Below are 23,820 nucleotides of genomic sequence, written 5' to 3'. Positions count from 1 at the left end.
GTGTGGTCTCGTTTTATCTCCCTCTCCATTCTCTTGGTCCAGCTTGTTCATCCACTAAAAAAAAAAAAAAAATTGTACCATGGATTTATTTTGCAGTTTCCAATGCCAGAAAGTCAAAGAAGAATGAGGCTAATAAGTAAGGGGTAAGATGTTTTTTCAGCCTTTTGTTAGCTAGTTCTCCTCTTTGGATGCTCAGCTTCAGCTTTCTTCCTTCACTGCTCCTGTGGAATAGCAGGTTTAGAAGTTAGATTTTGGATGTCATTCCACCAAGAGTCTGTCGAGTTTGAGAATTATTTTCAAACTTTAAATAAAAACTTCAGCACCACATGCCCCCCCCTTCCTCCAAATACTATACACTTGAAAATGGCCGTTTCTCTCAGAAAGACCAGTGTCCCTTTCTTGAGGCTGTATGGTAAGTCAGAAGAATTTGAGCAGATAGCAGAACTTTGGAATGTAAGCACTGTATGCCCTAGTGTTCTTTCTTATATTGCATTGGTTTATCATGTGTGTGTTTTCTATATCTCACCAGGTATTGGTGAATAAATAGTTCACACCCTCCCAAGAGAATAAGGTCTTTCTTTTCTTTAAACAGTGACTCCATTGATCCTGTTTCAGAATTTCTTCCCTTGTTTCATTCTTCCTTCTTGGCAACCTTGTTTTTGAAGCCTTAAATTGATTCACAGTGTTCCTGGAATACTCCTTTTTCTCTTCCACCATTTTCAACTATAGGCAGCAAGATTTTTTTCCCCCAAAAGTCTTGCTTTATTCAAGAAGCTGTATAGCCCAGCCCATTGACTAAAGGGACGGATTCTGGAGCCAGGCCTTTTACATGGGGTTTATCTTGCTACTTAACAAGCCATGTGAACTTAACTTCTTTAGCCTCCTCTTGGTGTCCTGTTTGTTAAAATGAATAATATAAATGTACCCACTTTTTAAGATTGTTGTGGGAATTAAATCAGTCCATATGAGAAAAGAATAAGTACTCAGTACAGTCCTATAATGGAAATGCATAGTAGTAGTAACAGTCGTCTTTGCACCTAAACGTGAAGACAGATACAGGAATGAGTGTAACTAATCAAACCGTTTGCTCACTTCTAGCCAGTTACTACTAGGGCCGCTCATTTTACAGTTTACCTTGCCGACGTCTGAGGGAGACCCTTCTCTCCTTTTTCCTTACTATTTGTTTCTCAAAGGGGAGGATGTTTCTGGGACTGCTGAAATGAATCTGTTGAGGAAATCTTCTTTCCACTATCAGTATTCTTTGAACGGTGCCGAAGTTTGGGAACAAATAAAATATGTTCTTTCTAAGAGTATACAGGCACCTGGTCTTGGAATACAAGAAGTTGAATATGCAAATCCAAAAGTTACAGGGTTTTCACCAAGATACTGACTCAGAATGGGTGCCCATGTCACTGTGAATTAACTGCAGAGACAGAGAAGACCATCTAGGTCCCAGGCATTCTCTGTCTCTCAGTGTGAGGTCAGAGTCCCAGAAACCCAGTGCTATTCTTTCCGTTTTTATAAGCTGCTCACTTTCACCTGCCAGGCAGATAATTGAGGGTAAAGGAGAGAAACTGAGTTTTGACCCCAAAGCACAAACCCGCTTGCTGTTCCTTTTCTTCTTTACCACCCCTAGGGCAGCCTGCAGAAAGATAAGAAACAAATTGCTCAGGAAGGGCATGTTCTATACTTAATCTCTATAGAGAGGAAGTGGATGACTGCAAACCAGCAATTCCTAAATTATGAAACTAAATTCCTAACTGTCGTCAAAATGGGCCTTTTCATCTTATTTCTACACCAGACCATTTTGTATTCCGGTTATCACTGTCTCTTGGGGGTAGGTGCTCAGTAGTTAATATTCAGAAAGTTTCATTTTCCAAATAGGTTAGCGTTTTCCCCGGTCAGTAAGTGACTCGGTACCAACCACAGATTAGTAATTAATGTCACAAATAACATACGCTTCTTTCCCATAGTCTGCTTAAGATGTGTGTCACACCAGAACTCTGCCAGCTGTTAACCTTTCCAAAAAAACCAGTTGAAAGAAATTCCTGAGGCTTTCGGCCCAGCCCGTGTATAACCTGCACTGTCTTGTTCTGTTTCACAAAACCACGCAGGAATGCCCCACCATTCACAACCGGAGCGGGCATCTGAGCGAGCAACTCGATGGCACACTCCGTCTGCCATTCATGGAATGTGTGTGTGGCATTTTACACAGTTGCTCTCTTCTAACTTGGTTTTTTTTTTTTTTTAAAAGAACATTTGTCTCAGTATTGCTCTTATCTGTCTCATGCCTGACTCAGGATTCAGATTAAGCCATGATACTATTTCTGAAGAAAATGTACTCTGGCTTTTCTTAGATTCAAAGGAAAGGTGTGGTTTGGCCACAGAAGCAGCGTTGTGTGGAAATGTGATTCAGGAGCTTCTGCAACCCGATCTTAGTGGGATCTAGCTCTCTTTAGACACTTCCTGCTCTGAACTCTGACCGCCCTTCTGAAGCCACCAGCTTCAGGCTTCACACGAAGCCTTTCACTGTCTATTTACGTTTCATGGGACTTACACCTTTTTTCCTGCTGCAGCGAGCTCCTTCAGATTAGTAACAATGACTCTTTGCCAAGCGTGCCTCGCATCGTTGGAGGGGCCAGACACGGCGGAGATGGTGTCTTGCTTGGTGAATGTACTGTCCTGCTCTTGGGGTTGATAGGACCTTGTCAATGCTGCTGCTTTTGCAGATTTTTTATTACTACTAATGGCTTCCCTGGTGGCTCAGTGATAAAGAATCCACTTGCCAATGCAAGAGAGACAGGTTCGATAGCTGGGTTGGGAAGATCCCCTGAAGAAGAAAATGTCAATCCACTCCAGTATCCTTGCCTGGAGAATTCCATGATCAGAGGAGCCTGGACTACTGTCCATGGGGCCTCAAAGAGTTGAGCACAACTGAGCGGCTAAACAACACAATGAAATGTGTATGAAATTAAAAGACGCTTACTCCTTGGAAGAAAAGTTATGACCAACCTAGATAGCATATTGAAAAGCAGAGACATTATTTTCCCAACAAAGGTCCGTCTAGTCAAGGCTATGGTTTTTCCAGCGGTCATGTATGGATGTATGGATGTGAGAGTTGGACTGTGAAGAAAGCTGAGCACCAAAGAATTGATGCTTTTGGACTCTGGTGTTGGAGAAGACTCTTGAGAGTCCCTTGGACTGCAAGGGGACCCAACCAGTCCATTCTGAAGGAGATCAGCCCTGGGATTTCTTTGGAAGGAATGATGCTAAAGCTGAAATTCCAGAACTTTGGCCACCTCATGCGAAGAGTTGACTCATTGGAAAAGACTCTGATGCTGGGAGGGATTGGGGGCAGGAGGAGAAGGGGACGACAGAGGATGAGATGGCTGCATGGCATCACCGACTTGATGGACATGAGTCTGAGTGAACTCCAGGAATTGGTGATGGACAAGGAGGCCTGGCATGCTGCTATTCATGGGGTCGCAAAGAGTCGGACACGACTGAGCAACTGAACTGACTGACTGACTGACTGACGTTCTAAGTACAGAATACCTTCACAAGATAAAGACATTTTCAGATAAACAAAAACCAAGAGAGCTTCCTTTCATCTTTTCACTAACGAAACTTCTAAGGGGCATAACTTCTAAAGGACATAATTTCAAAAAGACTGAAACTATCTTAAAAGGAGTGTCTGAGATTCAAGAAAGAATGGATACATACATTGGTAAACACGTCCATATAAATTGTTAATCACAGTAAATGTACAAAACTCATCAGTTAAAAGATAGAGAATGTTAGGTTGGATTTTTTTAATATTTTATGTAATACCAACTAGTGCTTTTCCAAGAAACATCTCAAATTTGATCCTCTGCTGTTGGGAACATAAAATGGTACACTGCTTTGAAGAATGACATTAACTGTGTACTTCAGCGTGTTCATACCATGAGATCTTGCAATTTCACTCCTAGTTACATACTTTACAGAAATTCATACATGTGTGCACCAATATTCAGGAATATTCATAGCAACATTGTATATAATAGCAAAACCTGAGAAAACCACAGTGTTCACGGAAAAAAGGATGGTTCAGTCTCTCAGGTATATTCACAGTAAAATTATCCAGCAGTGAAAATGAAAATGAATGAATGATTGCTGTAGACAATAACATGGATGAATCTTAGAAGCAGTACTGAGTGAAAAAAAAACCACGATAATATATATGAAATTTTAAAATATTTTAAAATTATAAAGTATATGAAATATTATGAACTTCAGAAACAAGTAATTACTAAATATATTATTTAGGCATATTTATGTGATAAACCAATATTTCTTGACAGCACGGAAATGAGAAACTCTGGGGACACAGAAGGATAAGGAGGCAAGAGACTAGAATTACGAGCAGTGAGGAATGTTAAAAACACCAGGCAGGAGCGGGGCTTGAGCACCCAAATAGCTGTAAAATCTTCAGAGCCTGGCAATCACCTCTAAGGACTTTTTTAGACACATACCTTTATTTAACATGATTTCTTAAATTTTCGCCATCTGATTTCCACTGTTCGGGCACTGAATTGAGAGTGCAGAAATTGATGAGACAGATAAAATCTCAGTCTTGTGGGGAAGATGGATGGGATAAACAAGTAAACAGTTATACACAGTCATCCCTCGGTATTCTTGTGAGAATGGGTTTCAGGAAACCACTCCCCCCCACCCCCACCCCACCGCCGCACGTACCAAAATCTGCAGAGTCTCTTGTATACGACACATAGTACACTCATCTTCGGTGTGCAGGGCTGCAGAACCCGCAGAGATGGAAAGTGCTTAGTCACTCAGTCATGTCAGACTCTTTGCAACCCCATGGACTATAGCCATGGGATTCTCCAGGCAAGAATACTGGGGTGGGTTACCATTTTCTACTCCAGGGGATCTTTCCGACCCAGGGATCGAACCCTCGTCTCCTGCATTGGCAGACAATTCTTTTTACCACTGAACCACCTGAGAAGATATGGAAGCCCGACTGTAATTTCAAGTTCTCCAAGGCACCATGAAGGGCTCGAGTGTGACAGACCAGGCATATATGGATATTTACAAGGAGGGTGGTCAGAGAAAGTCTCTTATTGAGAAAGGGACAGAACCAGGCTGAGATCCTAGAGCATACCAGGCAGCAGAGGTGTTGCATTCACAGGCCCCTGGCAGGAGGGAGTTTGGACTGTCCAAGAAAAGCAGACTGGCTGGTGCAGAGTGAGTGGCCAGTGAGGGGTCAAGGCTGAGATCAGGGAGGGAGTCCTGGATCCCTTCTCGGAGGTCCACGTAAAGTGTTTGAATGTGTTTTGTTTTGTTTTTTTTTTTTTAAGTTTAATAGGAAGCCAACTAAGGGCTTTGAATAAGGGGCCTAGTCCATATTAGAAGCAGAAATTCTGAAAGGAATTAGGCTGAAAGGCACAGGCAGTGATACCAATAGGAAAGAAAACAATTGATAAAGGGATACAAGCATGCAAAAGCTGAAATGATTAAAGTAATACACTTTCAGAGCGTGAAGAGAAAAACTTAAGTAATCTGGGAAATTTTGTTATACTTAAGTCTTCATTTCTGTTCCCAGATAAGTCACATGCTAAAATATTAATTACTTGTATACATACTCACACACTCAACACATACTTTTTCATAGCATATTCATGTCATAAAAGTAGGACATTTTTATTCAGAGTATTGAGAATAACTTGTTTTGTGCTTTAATAACTTAACCTTAGATGATACTGTAACAGTTAATGAGGGCATTTAAAATGTGTCTTTGCCCATCCTGGGATTTGCAGAAAGTGTGTAGAATGAGTAGTAGTATCATTAAGTATTATGCAGTATAAAAAGAGACCTGTTAAAAAAATGTTATTACTTGTTACTAAATGAAGTTCAGCTGAGATTATTATGATCAGAAGTGGATTTACTGTGCCTAATGGGTTTTCGGCTCCAGAGTCCCTCAGTTGCATGCATGTACGTGTGCACGTGTACACACACACACACACACACACACCCCAAGGCCATGGGAAAGGCCCCAACAATGTGTGCATATGGTCTTTTATTTTTAATTGCACAAGTAAGCTGTTCTAAATGCAGTTAACTAACCTTGTGCTCCTGTGTCCCATCTTAGCTTCCTTCACCTCAGGTAGCACTAGAGTACTTGGCTGTCGTTGGAGTGCTGTTAACCCTGCAATTTTATACAGGCAGCCTCTCCCCCCATGTTACTGCGTATGTATTTTAAAGCCCTCATCTTGCTTAGCGTCATCTGGTATGCCTCTGCTTCCCTCTTCTTTGCTTTTGTTGTTCAGTCACTAAGTTGTGTCCGACTCTTTGCAACCCCATGGGCTGCAGCACGCCAGGCCTCCCTGTCCCTCACCATCTTCCAGAGTTCACCCAGTTCATATCCATTGAATAGGTGATACCATGCAACCATCTCATCCTCTTTTGCCCCCTTCTCCTCCTGCCCTCAATCTTTCCCAGCATCAGGGTCTTTTCTAGTGAGTCAGCTGTTCACATCACAGATGGCCAAAGTATAGGAGGACTTCAGCTTCAGCATCAGTCCTTCCAGTGAGTGTTACGGGTTGATTTCCCTTAGGATGGACTGGTTTGCTGTCATACAGTCCAAGGGACTCTACATGGTCTTCTGTAACACCACGGTTCCAAAGCATCAATTCTTCAGCGTTCAGCCTTCTTTATGGTTCAGCTTTCATGTCTACTGCAAAGACCATAGCTTTGACTGTATGGACTTTCCTCTCTTCTTTACTTCTTATAAATATCCACCTTGGCTTCTGTGACACAGTTTCCTGCTTTATACCCTACCTGTCTCACTCCTGTTTACAGACTATCCTCCCCTGTCTTCCCCCGACTTTAGTGCTACATATGCTCTCTTGCTCAACAATGTCCTCTGCTTCCTGTAGGAAGAGAGGGCTCATCGTCTTTCCAACTTGGTCCACTCCCTTGATCCCCAAACCTGCATATGCAAGTGGACGGCTTCACCAGTAGCAAGCCTGCATGACATTTCCCTTCTGGGTCCCCATGCAGATCGATGGTCCCACCATCCACCCTGTCACCCAGGCCAGAAACCTGGGACTTAACCCACATTTCTTTTTTCTCCCCTTCTGCTTCATTTGACTGGTTTAAAATTATTCCTCCTGCTTCTCATCCCCTCACTGCTGTAGGTTGGTAGGTCCTTGTCCCAAGGCAGCCAGATCATTGGCAGCCTTTTGATTGAGCTCTTTCTCAGCCTCAAGGAGCTTCTCCAGTTTTATCCTAGGCAGTGACCAGAGTATTCACTCAAAAATGCAGATCTAATGTGTATCCCCTGCATAAAACTCTTCCATGCCTCCCACTCCCTGGAGGATGAAGTCTGGGCTCAATCATATGATGCTTAAGGTCCTTTATGAGCTGCTCAGCAACCTTCTGCTCAAGCTGCTGTCCCTGCCAGGCATACCTTCGCACCTCCTCTCTGAGCAGAGTAACACCGTACACCTCCGCCTTGCACCTGCCCTGCCTTGTAGAGTCGATGTATATTTAACATATGCCAATAGCCAAGATTTACTCTTATAAAAACCAGCAGCTGCAAAGTAGTTTTTAGATCGTACCTCATGTGATTCTACAGTTGTCCTGTGAAATAGGTACTATGGATTTCCCATTTTGCAGGTGAGGAAACCTGCAAAAAGAGGACCAGGATTTGAACCCAAGCTCTTAAAACACATACCTACGCTGGCACAGGCGCTTATGTGTCTGCCGCCCCTGCTCAACTGTGAACTTTTGCGAGCACGTTCAGTGTCTTCAGTAATCTTCACGTCATCTTTATAGCCAGGATCCAGTGCTTGTTACACATTGGTACATTAGTGTATATATGAATGAATGAATCAATCAATCATTGATGTAATTTTGTAAATGTCTCATAAACTGCATGAGATGTGATACCAAGAGTATCTGGGAGTAATACACATATATCCGTATTTCACCCACGTGTATTTTGTCCTGAGGACCTCACAGAAATAGAAATGTTATCCCTGCCTTTAATTGAGAAACTTAAATAGGTGAAAGAACTTAAATATTGAGCATTAAAAGCCGCTCTTATTCCTGATACTGATGGACATTATTCATATTTATAGGAAGCAACCTATCTTGTTAAGGGTTCATCGTGTGCTGACAGCTAATGGCATCAGTGGTTTAATTATTGACTTATTCTAGATCTAGAGCAGACAGACTTCCTAGTATTTTGAAAACTGCTGGACACTTTAAATGTCAGCCTTGCTTTGCAAGGGATCTTATACACGTGTTAAGCTTCCCATCTTCCGATCATCAACTAGTTTATCAGTTAAAATGGAAGGGAGGCTTCCCAGCCCAGTTGAAATTGGCAAGATTATTCATCTTGCCTATATCAAATGTATACATAAAAATGGCCTCAGTTCCTATTTTCAATGCAAAAACAGTATGCTTAGAAGATAGATACGGGCGCACTGCGGTTTCTGGTGCTGCCCTCATGGAGAGTCATGGAAACATGGTCTCTAGTGTGCTTTGTAATAGTAACATGCTTATGTCATGAACCAGGACTGATGTAGCCAAAAAGCTTTTTCTGCCGCCACCATGCCAAGGCTGACAACTGAATGAGGGAAAAAATGAATTAATTGCATGCATGAATATTAAGAGGTTACGTATCTATTATAACATTGGGCCCCAAGTTGACTAATTAAAAGGAATGCAGTTTGGAAAGCTGCCACGGGCCTGCTGCTTTCATTTGGAGGACCGCAGGCTGCAGGCAGTGGCTTGCGTGCCGGGCCCAGGGAGCGCTGGTGCGGCGCAGAGGCCGTCCACACGAAGCCTGCACGTCTGCGTTACACTGACGACAGGGTGGCCCACAGGCAAACAAAATGGTTAAACAATGCATAATCAAGTTTTTATTTGGTATTTCCTGCGAGGCTGTACCAGTTGCCAGGGAGTGCACTGTATTTTTTTCTTCGGCTATATTAATTGTTGACCATGGCTGGCAGAGCACCAAACAGGGACAGATAAGGAGGAAAATGGCATCTGGACATTAAAGCCCCAAGTGTACTGGGGGGTGGGGGGAGCACACACACAAAAATTACAGCATATATCAGGAATTTTCCAACTAACGATGTGCGGATGTGAAAAAGAGCCAAACTGAGCTTTCTTTGTTCGCTACGAGAGGCCCCCCTGTAACATTCCTTTTAGCTGTGCATATTTTGGCTTCATTTGTACAGTTTTAACTTTATGCTCTGTGTGGAGAAGCTCAGTTGTAACTGGTTGTTCCTAATAATTATATTGCAATAATTAAAATTCACGGATAGCTGTTAGGTTCTTGGTCATTGAGAAACTGCTTCAAAAACCAAGTCAAAGCCAAAGACTTCTTTTAAGCGACCTTTCATTTCTGTCTAAAAGATGGCTATAATTATTTCTTTGATTTACCAACAGTTTTTTTAAAAGACAAGATTCATTGATGGAAACAAAAGAGAGACAATGTCTTAAAAACTTGGGGTACGAGGGATGGGGGGGCAGAGGAGTAATGAGATCATGTAGCCTGCAAATAAAATCTTCCCCAAATGGTTTGTAAAACATGAAAATCTTTGACAGGGACAGTCCCCTTTGCTATGCTTTAAATCCATTTAAAAATGCAAAACGAATACATACATATTCGTAAATCTGTTGCAGAAACAGAGTATGGCAGTTTTGTGACCTCGATTAGAAATCATGTTACTGGTTTAATTGAGTAATAAAATGGAAAATCTCCAGCTGAACACATCTCCCTTCTTGAAAGACTGGTCAGCCTTGGACGTCCCTAGTAACCATGAAAATGACAACGTGCACTGAACCGTTAGAGCTGTGAAGTATGTTTGGTAGGGGTGTCTGTTGTGGTGTTACTGATCTGTGTGTGTGTGTGGCCCTCAGGTCCAGTGGTCATACCTGCAGCCCCCGGGGTTATGCTGCCTTTGAGTTCTGACTCCGGCATGTGGCTCCCTATAGTTATTAGCATGTTCTGCACATCAGTTTCCTCCTGAGAATATGGGCAAGACATTCAGTGCCTACATCGCAAGTCAACACAGGATTTAAATGACCAAATTTGTAATGTTCTTAGTGAAGTACCAGACATAAGGAAAACTCACGATAAACATTGCCTGTCATTACATCTTTTCTATTGTGGAGCTCTGATGTTTCTTTTCGCTTCTCAAAATAATTGTTTCTAGTTAGCGTATGCATTAGACTTGAATATATTTACTTAATCACCATTGACTTCTATCCTCGAACAGGTTGTTTTGTCTGTAATGAAAGTCAAGATAGTGGTTTTGTTTACTCTTAAACATTCTTGGAGAAGCTGAAATTTTAATACCTGTTTTCAGAAGCCCTTATTAAGACCAATTTGAGTTGAGAAAAGCTGAAGAATAGTATTCTCAAATAGCGCCATTCTTCTAGAGATGGACTTCTAACCACAGGATACGCATACTTGATGATGTTATAGACGGCTGCCTAGTAACACAAAGGCCATGACTTCATCTCCAAATGCTGAGAGAAAATCCTCTCTTATTACTGTCTCATATTTGATTGAATGGTTTTCATAAGAACTTATTTTAATAACTTTTGTGCATTTCAGTTACATTTTCTAGTGTTTGGTGTTTTTCACTTTCATCTCCAGAAGTCTTAACCCTTAACCTTAAACACATGTTAGGGATTCATAGACTCTGGATATTAGAATTGCACAATTCATTTCAACACCCCAGGAATTCTGTGTGCTGTCCATTCAAATAAAGGGATGACATTATTCATGATGATCAATATACAGGTACCAAACATTTTTAAATCCACAAAACTTCTTGTAGAGCAAAGCATCTGTTAAAATAGATACAAGTCCTTGACATCAGACCAGTTTTTCTCAAAGCTAAATCTTGTGTCCTGAAAACATTTTGAGGTCTTAAATAATATTACTGTTGAATAACATCTTTTGAGTCATTTAGGAAAGACATACATATATATGGGAAGTTTTTTTCTAGTGGGATCTTTACATCTTAACAGTAGGAATAAAAGCTTTATTAATTCTCTTCCACCGAAACGGTAACAACTAATAATAAGTGGAATGCGGTCAGCTTTAACTTAAAACTGGAAAACTCGCTTTTCATTTCTCCAGTTGGCTTTTTCTCTTCGGCTGCTTTTTAAGTCGGGCTGTTAGCAATTTAGCATGTCTTTAATTGTAAGCACCATTCTTCCAGTCCGGAGATCCCTATAGGAAGCCCCACTCTCCCAGCCGCGCCCTCTCATTGGCTTGCTGGGAAAAGAGCATTTCTGCATAAATTGGATGCTTCCTTCTCCCCAGGAGACCAAATATGCTCATGTTTCACAATCCCCTGGTTTGTAAGCCTGAGTCCGTCGCCCGAAGCTGGAAACTTTCACTTTGTAGAACACAGCCCATGTTGAAACCCAGACCCCAGAGCCCCAACATGCTGTGGGTCTGATAGCGGACTGAATGCACGCTTGTCAGCCCAGTGTTTCTGAGCTGCCCCAGCCAAAATCAGAAACCGATGTGCCTGAGAGCGGTATCCTCCAAAGAAAGGTATTTCCTTTGTGCGGGCCCAGCGCACACAGTATCCAAGGGGTTAACCTGAGAGCTGCTTTGAGAACGGAGGCGAAGGTCACCGGCGGCAACAGCAAAGACTTTTAAAGCCTGCCGTCCTGAGCCTTTCACCCTGCCTTTCCCACCCAGGGGATTGTAAACATTGGCTCCCGGCCACCACGTCCCACAGCACAAAACTTCTCTGTGCTTTCAGCATATACATTTATGTTTTTTTTTTTTTTTAATGGAAGCTGAAGCAAAGGCGTGTTCTTGCTGGGAGCACAGAGAACATGTTTCTGTTCGGGGAAAGGAAAGAGATCCCATCCTGCTGGAATGTGGAAGCATGCAGATATGCTTATTTAGCGGTGCTTCACATGGAACTTAGCCGCTGCTCTTAGCCTGTCTTTCTCAAGTCAAAAGAATGTGTAGAATGCTGTCACTTAATCAGAACCCAGAAGAGCTCTTTTATCTGCCATTTGTTAGTAACTAGCAATATTGCCCTTATCTCTTTGTCCTTTAGCTCCAGCCAGTGCCCTGGGATATGAGCACTGGTAACAAGAAAGCACTTATTACCTTGAGCGTTTGCTTCTTGTTTTTCTTTTTTAAAACTTCAGAGTTCTTTAATCACCATCTAAGAAGTTGAAGGGATTTTTTTTTTTTTTTAACTTAAATAAAGTTGTCTTAGTCCTGGGACCATGGTTGTTTGGTGATGTGGAAAAGAAACCGAGATGATTCATATACTTATGCTGCCATTGATACCTGCCTCTATAAAAGTCTGTTATCCACACAACTTGTAAATAACCTTTATGGATTCAGTCACATGAAAAAGTGGAATTTCCAGAAATATTATACGTAGCTTAAATTTCTCCCTCCTCAGTGTTTTCATATTTTGTAGGGGGGTTAATATCCTTTCACCTATTTTAAGTAATTTTATGTCATTTCAGTCATTTAATATAATAGTTTTTTCTCTTCAGTGATTTCTAAAGACACAGCTGAAAAATTCATGGTGATCAATCCATACGTTATAATAGTAGATCAGGGCAGAAAAAATCATACCCCATGACATTTTTTTAAAAGTGTATTTCAGAGGCAGGCATATAATAGTGTACCCGTTTCTTCTGAAATGGTTACTATGAGCCCATTTTGGAATAAATTTGGATGCTTGCCTACAGAAAGGTCAGTCACTAAACATTCCTGTTTGAGTAACGATGCTTGATTCTGAAAAGCCCGACATCAGCCCCTGCCACATCGCACAGACATGCAGACAGGCTCTGCTCTAGCCTCTAGCTGCAGTTGATAACAGATGTGTGACTTTGCCTTCTGCCTCTCAGCTGAAATGACTCTTAGAGGTTCTTCACCAACTCTTCTGGAATTCCAGTGTTGCTGTATGGAATCACAGAGTCCGTTGTGTACTTATAAAGGTCCTTTACGTTTTCCTCTTGATCAGAGTTCCCTTTCTCACAGTGTGACGGTTCTGTAATCAGCACCCCTGACCTGGATGTGTGTATGGGTTGACAGCACCATGTCCAGGTAGCTTCACCAAGCAGGTAGAATGTATTTATTCTTGATTATTGGAGTCTAGGCTTGAAAGGACTTTAGAAATAATCTCATGTGACCTCTGGATTTTATAATTGAGGATGCTCAGTCATGTCCAACTCTTTGCATCCCCATGGACTGTAGCCCTCCAGGCTCCTCTGTCCATGGGATTCTCCAGGCAAGACTGCTAGTGTGGGTTGCCATTCCCTTCTCCAAGGGATCTTCTCGACCCAGGTATCAAACCTGGGTCTTCTGCAGTGCAGGCAGATATTCTTTATTGTCTGAGCCACCAGGGAAACCCCTATAGTAGAGGAACCTGGGGCCCATTGATACCAAATTACTTTTTTTTGAGACAAAACACAGATATTATTTACTGATATATCTGGAACTAAAACCAGGTCTCTAGATTTCAGTCCAGGACTGTTTCTCTTACTCCATCTAGCCTTGTAGCCCCTGTACTGCATGATGAGCTCCCTGACAACCAGAGGTGGGCATGAGGTACACCGATGCTGCTATTCACACCGTGGGTGTGCCTCCATAGGCTGAAGTTGGCAGAAGTGATTATGAGCAGGTCTTTTGTACCCTGAGCAGGAAGTAGCATGAAGTCTTGGTCCCTACTTATCCCCAAGGTGTCTAGTGACTGGCATTTCAACTCTTTAGCTCATCGGCTTGTTATGCCTCAGTTTTACTGTGATAAGTTTCTCTCAATTCCTATAGCATTCTCTTTTTCTCTTGCCTATTTAACATGTCTCATATTAAAGACTGACTCTACCATACTACAGTGAACTCTCCATCAAAGCTGACAATATGACCAAAGCTATACACGGAGGCTAACTGAGAGCACTAAATGCTTTTATGACTAGATAAGAAAGACTGACTCTAACTGCAAAAGCATCAATCCAAGGACCATAAAAGAAAAGGAAGTCTTTTCAATAGGCATCTATTGCATTGACTGTTTTCTAAAGATGAATGTACTCATCATGAAAAACAGAAACATTGTTGAAGTGCAGAATGATTAATTAATTAGAAAAATGTCTATATAAATCAGGAGGCAGGAGTAAATAATGTTTGACATACAAATGAATGAATTAAGGGGGAAAAAAGTGTAAAATGGAAAAAGAAACCAGAGTTGGTCCTTCCTAAAGACTAATAGCAAAGACAATCTTCTGGCAAAGAGAAGTGTGTGTTAGTCACTCGGTCATGTCCAACTCTTTGTGACCCCATGGACTGTAGCCCCCCAGGCTCCTCTGTCCATGGGATTCTTCAGGTCAGAATACTGGAGTGGGCTGCCATGGCCTCCTCCAGGGGATTGAACCTGACCCAGGGGTTGAACCTGGGTCTCCTGCACTGCAGGCAGATTCTTTACCATCTGAGCCACCAGGGAAGTTACTTCTGGCAAAACTGCGGAGAAAAAAGAGAGTGCTATTACGGACACATCAGTGACCTTTGCTACTGGCTAGTAGACCTTTTGAAAACTTGGTGGCATGTGAGACCGGACAGATAGGATAGGGTGCAGTGCTGACCGGGAAACCTGGAACATCAGGGCACCTCCTCTGAGTGCGTGCCTGCCCGGTCTTAAGCCTGGCCTCCCCTTGTCTCTCTCCGTGTGACTCTGTTCAGTAACCTAGGTAAGAAAAACAAATGTCACCTATCTTTGTATGTTTTAGGTTCTCATGCAAGCAACAGAACAGAGAAAATATATCCTGTAACAACAACAACAAAAAGAGTTTGGGACTGAGCAAAACAGATTGCTATTATTATTTTCAAAACTCCTATAAGTCATTCTCATCAGACCCTGTTGGTCCATGACCTCTGTGTAAGAAATTAAGTGCTGAGTGGTGGGGGTATGCAGAATTAGGAGAAAGATTATGCTTGAGAGGTTTATAGTCTGGTATAACATGGTAAATGTGATAAAAGTTCCAATCAATGAGGTACCCTGTAAAGAGCAAGGACAAAAAAATATCATGGAGGTACCAGTGCATAAAAATGCCTGGTTTTCATTAATAGACACTTTTTCTCACAATACTCCCCATGAGAAAAAATCATGGAATGCCTTATATAGCTCCTTAAAAAATGAATTTATTGTAACAGTCACAAAGGATTCAGGTATCTCAAGGTAGAAGCTTCCATTCTCTTCACAAGTAGCAGCTTCTCAGTCTTGGCAATTGAGGCAGAACGGTACTGCCTTTGTTGGTTGGTATATATAGACTTATCTTGGGAGTGAGACTCAGCACGCATTTACCTCTGACTCACTGGCAAACGCACTACTGAAGGTCCTTCCTGTTAGCGTCAATGAGTTCGATTTTGCTGCAAAATGTGTTTCCTATCGCCAAGGCTTTCAGATGGGATGGTTCAGACTTTCAGTCCCATAAGTCTCATGGGAGCAAGAGTTTGACATCCTTCAGTTTTTTCAGTGACTGCTTATTGTTCTCTTGTATTACATTTCAGAAACTTTAAAAATGTCAAAGGCTTTCTTTACCTCTCAGGTCTTCTGTTTCTTTGTATATACTTGAGGTTTTCCCTTGAAGAGGTTTACTCCCTCTGCTGGTTTTAACTATGAAATGAATGAACGCATGTAATAAGTATATTTCTGATGACAGATCCCAGGGGTTGCTTGCCTGTGGTGTTCTTTGCCTTAGACTTTCTCCAAAGTGTAAAATTCTACTTTTGTTTGACTCCCTCAAATTCTGGATATAAAATCGCCCAGCAATCTGAGAGGATTTTTTATATTTCTTTTGAGAACAATATGAAATTCTATGAGACTTGTAGTAATTTGACACTTAAGTAAGTCTGGCATGCATATTTATAGTATATAATATAATAGATGCTTAGTAAATATTTATCAATTTCTTAATTGCAGCTACATTTTTATTGTATACAGACAGATTGTGCATACTTTAATGCAGGAGTAATAAATCACTGATTCTTTTTGATGAAGTCACTGGTGTTTCCATAGAGCTTTCTCCATGTAATTCCATATAGTTCTTACTGTAGTTCCAGCCACACTGTAATACAGTATTTCTTTTTATATTTGCCTTGCTGGACTGTGAAGCCCTCCAGAACAGGCACTGTCTGTTATTTGTCTTTAGAGTCTCAGACCCTGTTGGTGAACTTCAACATATTACACAATTAAAAGCTTCTTCCCAATTGGTGTCCAAGAGCCAGAAAGTTTAATTAACCAGAACTGTTTTCTCCATTCTACTTTTACCATAAAAAGGTAATTGAAGGTAAATAACTTATTCGAAATACCCGCTTTCTAAATGTGAGCACGTGTGTACTACAGAATATAGTTAGTATAGTTAATACAGACGTAGCAAGACCGCCCCACCGTCTCCGCGTGTATATTATATAGTAGCGGTCGGTGCTATGATGGTTATACCAAAGCCCTGAACGATCTTTTTGCAACTTACATTTTCTTTTTATACCTTCATTTTCAATGCAAAACCAGCTTTTCATTTACATTGCTTGCTTAAAGCAAGCTACACCAGCTCTGATTTTTTCAAGATGGCATTAGTTAAGAAGGCTAAGCTGCGTGCAAGCATACGTTCCACACTTATTTTGGGTTGTTTGTGCTCCTAACACCGGACGTTGTCTTAGACCATTGCTTTCAAAGCATTTTCCAAGGACCTCTAATTGTATAGGATAGTGAGAGGTATTATATGTGTGGGCGGGGAGGGGGGAGGCACAATTCAGTAATACTTAGTAAATGTTGAATTAAATAGATTTCTTTTTTAAATGTAAAACTTCTCAGATCCTCTAATATTCCGGGGTTAAAAATGTGAATTTCAGGAGAGTGGATTCAGCCTATTCCCAAATTTGTTTTATTTAGAACTGTTTTTTAAAATATTTTTATGTATTCCTTTATTTGTCTATGTCAGGTCTTAGTCATGGCGCGGGATCTCCACTCCTTGTTGTGGCATGCAGGATCTTTTTGATGAAACATATCTTGGCATTATTGTCTTCTAAATTCCCTTTGGGAAACAGGAGTATAGACAGTCAGGACTTAACAGTATAACCAAATGGGTTCCTTCCTCATTTTCTCCAAGATACTGTCAATTATTCATCTCTTACTGGAAATGTTTTAGTTGATAGGAAATATTGATGGAATGGCTTCAGCCTGTTTTTGAAGCCGAATGTAAAGGCCCCCAGATGCTGTGTGTGACTTTCTGGCCTGAGTCACAGTATTCCTTCCTGTGCTTCTCACTGCACTTTTGAAATCAGTCAGACGCTAAAGCTCTGCAAGTGCAGGAACTGAGGTGCATTCACCATCACAGAGTGCCCGCCATCCAGTAGCACTCTGCAAATGTTTATCTAGCAAATGAAGAAAATAATTTTTCCAGTTGTTCAGGTTTCTAAACAAAGGAAAATGGTACCACATGTATACTGATTATTGTCCTGCAGTGCACCCCTCACCCCCAGAATAGTTGTCATGGTTCCCTGTGTTTAAATTTCATGCCAGAGTGAATGTGAACGCAGGCTCACCACAGAAGGAAAAGTGGCTACATGACCTCTTCAGAGGGAAATGTGGCAGCAGGGGCCGGTAGCCGAGCGTTTGCCTCTTAACTAGGCTACAGGACCGTGTACTGACAGGTACGACTCTGTACTTTATAATGATGTTTCAGCATTTTGTTCATAGAGGAAATCTAGTAAAAACCACCTCCACCAACTTCTACAGTTTCTACGTTATTAATATTTTAACTTAGAATCTTGGCAGAAACATTGCAAACTACTTTTCTGTATAGTTTCCCTACTCAGTACCCACATTATCTAAGAACTTTGTATAAATAGTTATATGCCTCCAGAGAAGGACAAGCAGATGCTTAAAGAGTTAGAAATTTGCTGAAAGTCAGTTAGCAAGAGCAAAAGTGAAAAACCGTCTTTAATCTATTGAGCCACACAAATGATAGTTATCATTATTGATTCTGCCATTTCAAAGACTCAAGTTAGGGCTTTAGTAAATACAGACTATATTATAATGTTTTGGAAATTTATGTTCTCATAAATTTATCAAAGTGTAAGAGGCTCCACTACAGGCTAACTTGACTGGTTGGGAACGTCAAATGGTGGCAAAAAAGTGGAGACGCTGGAACTCTGATGCATTCCTAGTGGGAGTATAAGATGGTTCAGCTATACTTGGAAAAACAGTTTTGTAGTATTTGCTGACCATATGCCTTCCCTCTCTCAATAGATAGACAGACAAGTAGATACATACATACATGTATTCAAGAGAAATGAGTGCCTATGTCCAATAAGAGACATGCACAAAAATGCTCATAACAGAATGTTCATTCACCATGTGTGTTAATCACTAAAACCAAGAACTAAAACACCCATCAAAAGAAAAAAAAAAAATGGCTAAATAAATTCTGGCATGTTGACACAATGGAACACTACACGGCAAGGACAGGGAACAAACTACTGATATTGTCAGCAAGTTGTTAATAAAACAACTTACATATTAAGTTGAGTTAAAAAAAAAAAAAAGCCAGACACACAAACTGCATGACCCCTTTTCTATGAAGCGCGAGAAGACCCAGCAGTACCATCCATGATGAATAGTCAATAGAATGGTATTGACTAAGACAGACAGAGAGCACTTTCCATGGAGATGGAAATGTTCTGTATCTCCGTCTGAGTGGTGGGTACCCAGGTGTGTACATATGTAAGGGTTAGGGGCACGGAGAGAGAGAGAGAGAGCTGGCAATAGGTGGCTAAAGCTTATTTGCTCTTTACAAGAAATTTCCTCTAAGGTACAATGTATAAATGTGATTCTGCTTCCTTATTTATGAATGTGAAGCACCTTTTGTATCTTCAGAATAATCTAAAACAGATGTATTATTTTTTTTTCCCCCTGGTCTGGTCTTGTTTTTGTAGTTTGGGAAAAAATTTGCAAGAACCTCTCTCTTGGTCTCTCACGTAACACAGTCATTGAATGCCTGGTGTATGCCAGACACTGGGCCAGGCTTTGGAGATCCAAAGGTAACTAAGGTCCAGTGCTGCCAGTAAGTCTTGTCGGGGTGATGGAGATGCAAGCAGCTTCTTGTGGTCATACCACACCTCAGCCGGGGTTATAAGAGAGGTGTGGAATGTAGAGCCAGTAGCCTCTCAGAATGTTCTGGAAGGCTTCACCAAAGGCATCTTTTTTTTTAAAATGAAATTAACTTTATTATAGAAATTATTCTGAGGCTTTCTGGGGAAGACAAATACATTTCGACATAAAACAAATTGAATTATATCAAAGACACACTCTACCTTTTAGCTATCAACTTTGTTTCTTCCTTGAGTTTATATCTTACCCTCTTTTTTTGCACAGAAACTTCACCCATTAACAACCTTTGGAAAACCAGCATATATTTCTTTTTTTAATTCATTTATTTTTACTTGGGGGATAATTGCATTACAGTGCTGTGTTATAGTTTCTGCCGTACATCAGCGTGAATCAGCCACAGGTATACATCTGCCCCCTCCCTCTTGAACCTCCCTCCCATCCCACCCATGTAGGTTGTCACAGAGGCTGATTTGAGCTCCCTGAGTCATACAGCAAATTCCCACCGGCTGTCCATTTCACACGTGATAAAGTGTGTATTTCCAGGCTGCTCTCTCAGTCCGTCCCAACCTCTCCCTCCTCCTCTGGGTCCACGAGTCTCCTCTGTGTCTGCATCTCCATTGCTGCCCTGCCAACAGGTCCATCAGAACCATCTTTCTAGAGTCCATATATACAGCATATTCATCTTACATAAATCTAGTATATGTTGTTCCAGGTTTAATTAGATGCCAAGGGATGACACAGACTTGGAACATCAGCCTGTAAACTATAAACCGAAACGTAGAAGTAATTGATATATCTCAATAAAACTCTGAAATTTATGGCCCTGCTTTTCTTTTTGCCATATATCAGGGTCCTCAATATATTAAGCAGCTAAAATGGTGATTTAAGATTACCTTTCAATGGCTAAAGAATAATTTAAGTTTTTATGTAATCTGCATGTTTCCTTAGATATCACTGTTATTACTTCTTAGGCCATTTACCAAAGCCCTGACAGTTTCAAGGATAAAAGAAGCTTACCTGCCACAGATTTCTAGAAAGCAGCAACATTCTTTGAAATGTTTATAAATGGAAAAGTCATCTTTCTTTGAATTAGTTCTGAGGTAAAAGCCAAGTTATACCCAGACTGGAGAGTTACTTTTCCTTTCAAGTCGTCTTTGCATGCAGCAACCACACTGCCCCGAACACATGTGCAGCGTGAGCTCCTGAGCATAGGTGAGAAGCCTTCCTCTGGTTTTTATGTTCACACATGTCTCTCTCTCCTGAGGGCGGATGTACCTAGAAATACTGGTGAGTCCTTGGTATTAGTGTGGTTTCTCCTAGAAACTGAGACAATTTTAAGAGAAGCCTTGCAGCTCATCAAGAGCAAATAAATTCTGTATTTTATAAGTATTTAAAGAGCAGAACTATCCTCTCTTTTGGTAATCCTTTCCTTCCCCTCCTTGCAGAGAAGATACAAAGATACTAAAAATTCTTTAAGCATAGGAAAGAAAGGGAAAATAAAGGGCACATGTTACCCATCTGTCTTTGCTCTTTTTTAATAATGTGGAAATCAGACCATAAAATCCAGAACAATGTTATGTCCATACAGTTACACTGAACCTTCAAATCTGAAAATATTGTATGCCCAGGGATGTGAATGAAACAGTGGGTGGCAGTATCCAGGCTGTCCAAACTGTACTTTGCGTTCTCTGGTTTGCACAGCCCTAGTGCTCGTGCATCTTGCTGTGTTATCACGTTAAGAAGCACCCTGTTAGCTGTGTCAGCTTAAATGGGTGAGGGCGAGTCTGCCACAGAGTCTAGCTTGGGGAACTGGTTAGATGGGGTTTCATTTGCAGAGACAGGGAATGCAGAAGGAGAGCAAGTTTCAGGGGAAGGTCTTTTGCTATGGTCCCCAGAGAAGGAATGTTCTGGGAGGACATAGCGAACTTGCCTTTGGTGATCACACCGCATTAGAGCATTGTGGGTAGGGACACCTTCCTGACCCTCCATCCACGATCCTGAACCCCCAACTGGTGAAATCCTTTGGGACAGCATGTCCCTGGGTAGGGGGAGGGGCAGGAGGGTGGGAAACATTTCTTTTGTTCTTGGGATATCATGAACCTGGGGAGGGGGGTCCATGATGGGGGAAACATGCCTTTTGTTCTAGTCAGCTTTCCTATTAACTCACATTGTTATGGAGATGATTGTTTGGGGAGGGGGGTGTTTTGTTTTGCTTTTGTGCATATTGCTTTTGTTTCTGGCTGTCCAGCGTGGCTTACAGGATCTTAGTTCCCTGACCAGGGATGAAATTGGCCCATGGCAGTAGAAGGCACCACGTCCTAACCACTGGACCACCCAGGAATTCCCAGAAATGATTGTTTTACAAATACAGACACTTAAAGTCATAATAAGGCATAAGACCAAAAAGCAAACAAAGAAAAGTCTCTACACTGAGAGTCAACCTGAATCAGATAAACCTTGTTTCAAATCTTGCTTGTACCATTTGCTAGTTGATTGGGTCTTGGACAAGTTGCTTAATTTCTGGAGTCTCAGCTTCCTTATCTTTAAAAATAGAGTCATGGATACTGACTTCATACCACTAACCTGCAGATGCTCCACGCAGACAGGTGAGGTCCATCTGGCACAGGACTTTACATCTTCTGTGCTCTGCAGATGTTTTCTTTCCCTTCTTCCCTAACCTGCTTCTTTACCCCCCAAATGGGATACAAGTGAAAACTTTTAAGAGAAGAGATCACAAAATAACACAAGATCCCACAATAATCCATCTGCTGTTTAACAGTTCTTCTTGTCAGAGCATACTTCCTTCTTTCTAACCAGAATTCCTAATGGTGCAATCTAAGTCCTCTGCACTGTGGCCTTCTCCTTTTTTGTTTGCAGTTTTAATCTTGCTAAACGAATGGCATGAAACATCCTAATCTCTGGGAGCATGTTTTCTTTAGTTCTTGCCTTTAATAGTGAAAGCACAGGATATAGTGGGGACTCTGGAGTCCTCTGGAGACCTTACGTTTATTGCCAGCTGCCCCGACTAGTTAGTTAGCATGCATCTCTGTGAACCTTCTAGATGAAGGTGTGTCCTTACAAACTTTGGGGAGAGTGGTTTTTTCAGAATAGGCTATACCTTGGTAGTTCCTTCCAGCTCAGAAACTCCACACCCTTCCCATTTAAGGAAAGTAGAGTCCACAGATTTTAAGATGTTGAAGAATGTTTGAGCCTAAACTTAGGTCCTCAAACTGTGCATCCATTTCCGTCACTTGGCCAAATAACCTACAAGTGTTCACGTAATAGTTTTACATGCAGCCTGTATTAAGAATGAACATAGTCACCAAGGAGGAAGAAGGCGTGGACTTAAAGAGACATGCAGCTGTTTTTATCATAAAAAGTCAGTTTGTAAATTTACTTCCAAGTCTGAGTGGTGATGAGGCTTCCCAAAGCATATAGATTTTCTTAAGTGTTAAAACAACCTTTAAAAGGAAATGATGAGCTCTACAGCCTGCCATATCCTGTGTGCAGAATAATTTTCGTTTCTACTTATCTGTGAAGGTTGAAGGAATGTCTACAAATATTTGCTTGGTTTCTATGGTGAAGGCAGAGAGAGATCAAGTGTGTGATTGTTCAGTGTCAAAATCAAAACTACACTATACTGTACTTCTAAAAAGAGAGTGCGTTTGTTGCTTGAAACATAATAAGACATTTAGCGAGTAGTAACTATTTTAAGTTTCACAAGTTCAGGATGAAATTTAAACAATACGGCCTGAAGGAAAACATGGGCCCTTCAGGCATGTTAAAACTTCATTTTCCAAAAATAAAATGGTCCTCACACTTTATTAAAAAGTCATCTGTTGATTAGAGATAATGTTGGTGGACTCTAAGGATGCCTCGTGTGGGCATGGGGACATGACCACAGTCTGTAAAATTCTTTTTTTTTTTTTTTTAAATAAGTTTATTTATTTATTTTTGGCTGTGCTGGGTCTTTGCTTTATGCAGGCTTTCTCTGGTTGCGGCAGGCAGGGTCACTCTCTGGCTGTGGTGCTCGGCGTCTCTTACTGCAGAGCACGGGCTCCTCTAGGGTGCGTGGGCTCTAGGGTGCTCGGGCTTCAGTAGTTGCAGCGTGTAGACTCAGCAGTTGCTGTTTGTGGGCTCTGGAGCACAGGCTCAACAATTGTGGCCCACGGGCTAAGTTGCTTCTCAGCATGTGGGATCTCCCCGGATCAGGGATCAAACCTGTGTCTCCTGCATTGGCAGGAGGATTGTTTGCTAGTGAGCCACCAGGGAAGCCCTATAAATTCCTACTATATTAGAAACCCCTTCGTCTGCCCTCGGTATCCCTACTAACCCTGGAACCCTCCATTCATTCTGCTGTCTTCTGGCTACCCTTGCATTTTTGAAACATACATTTTTTTTTTGGTACTTCCTTAGGTTTTTAGTTTATTATTCTTTATGCTTTAAATATACAGTACATACTATTTTTCATATTGAAAAGTCAAATAGGAAAAAAACATTTTTTCCCCAAAAAAATGAGTGAATGAAAGAAAGAGAGTAGTTGTCTTAGCATTCCTGTTGGTGTGGGGATAGGTTGAAGGGGGAAATACATTTAAATCAGAAGCACCAGACAAGTGGAACATACATTTAAAAAAAAAAAAAGAAA

The 23,820-nt window shown here is 41.3% G+C and overlaps 1 protein-coding gene and 1 long non-coding RNA gene across 5 annotated transcripts in view; one reads left to right on the top strand and one right to left on the bottom strand.

The window, feature by feature from the left end:
• CDK6 (cyclin dependent kinase 6) overlaps nucleotides 1–23,820 on the top strand; it is a 253,952-nt gene that overhangs the window by 137,850 nt on the left and 92,282 nt on the right. The gene's annotated exons all lie outside the window — the stretch shown is intronic.
• On the bottom strand, nucleotides 75–21,895 carry LOC123334866. Its single transcript, XR_006553041.1, has 3 exons — nucleotides 21,759–21,895; nucleotides 7,620–7,687; nucleotides 75–221 (listed from the first exon to the last, which is right to left on the bottom strand). It is a non-coding gene; the product is annotated as an uncharacterized LOC123334866 (long non-coding RNA).

The sequence above is a fragment of the Bubalus bubalis genome, chromosome 8, assembly GCF_019923935.1.
Source record: "Bubalus bubalis isolate 160015118507 breed Murrah chromosome 8, NDDB_SH_1, whole genome shotgun sequence".
In the NCBI taxonomy this organism is placed as follows: Eukaryota; Metazoa; Chordata; class Mammalia; order Artiodactyla; family Bovidae; genus Bubalus; species Bubalus bubalis.
This window is presented reverse-complemented; position numbering and strand designations above follow the sequence as displayed.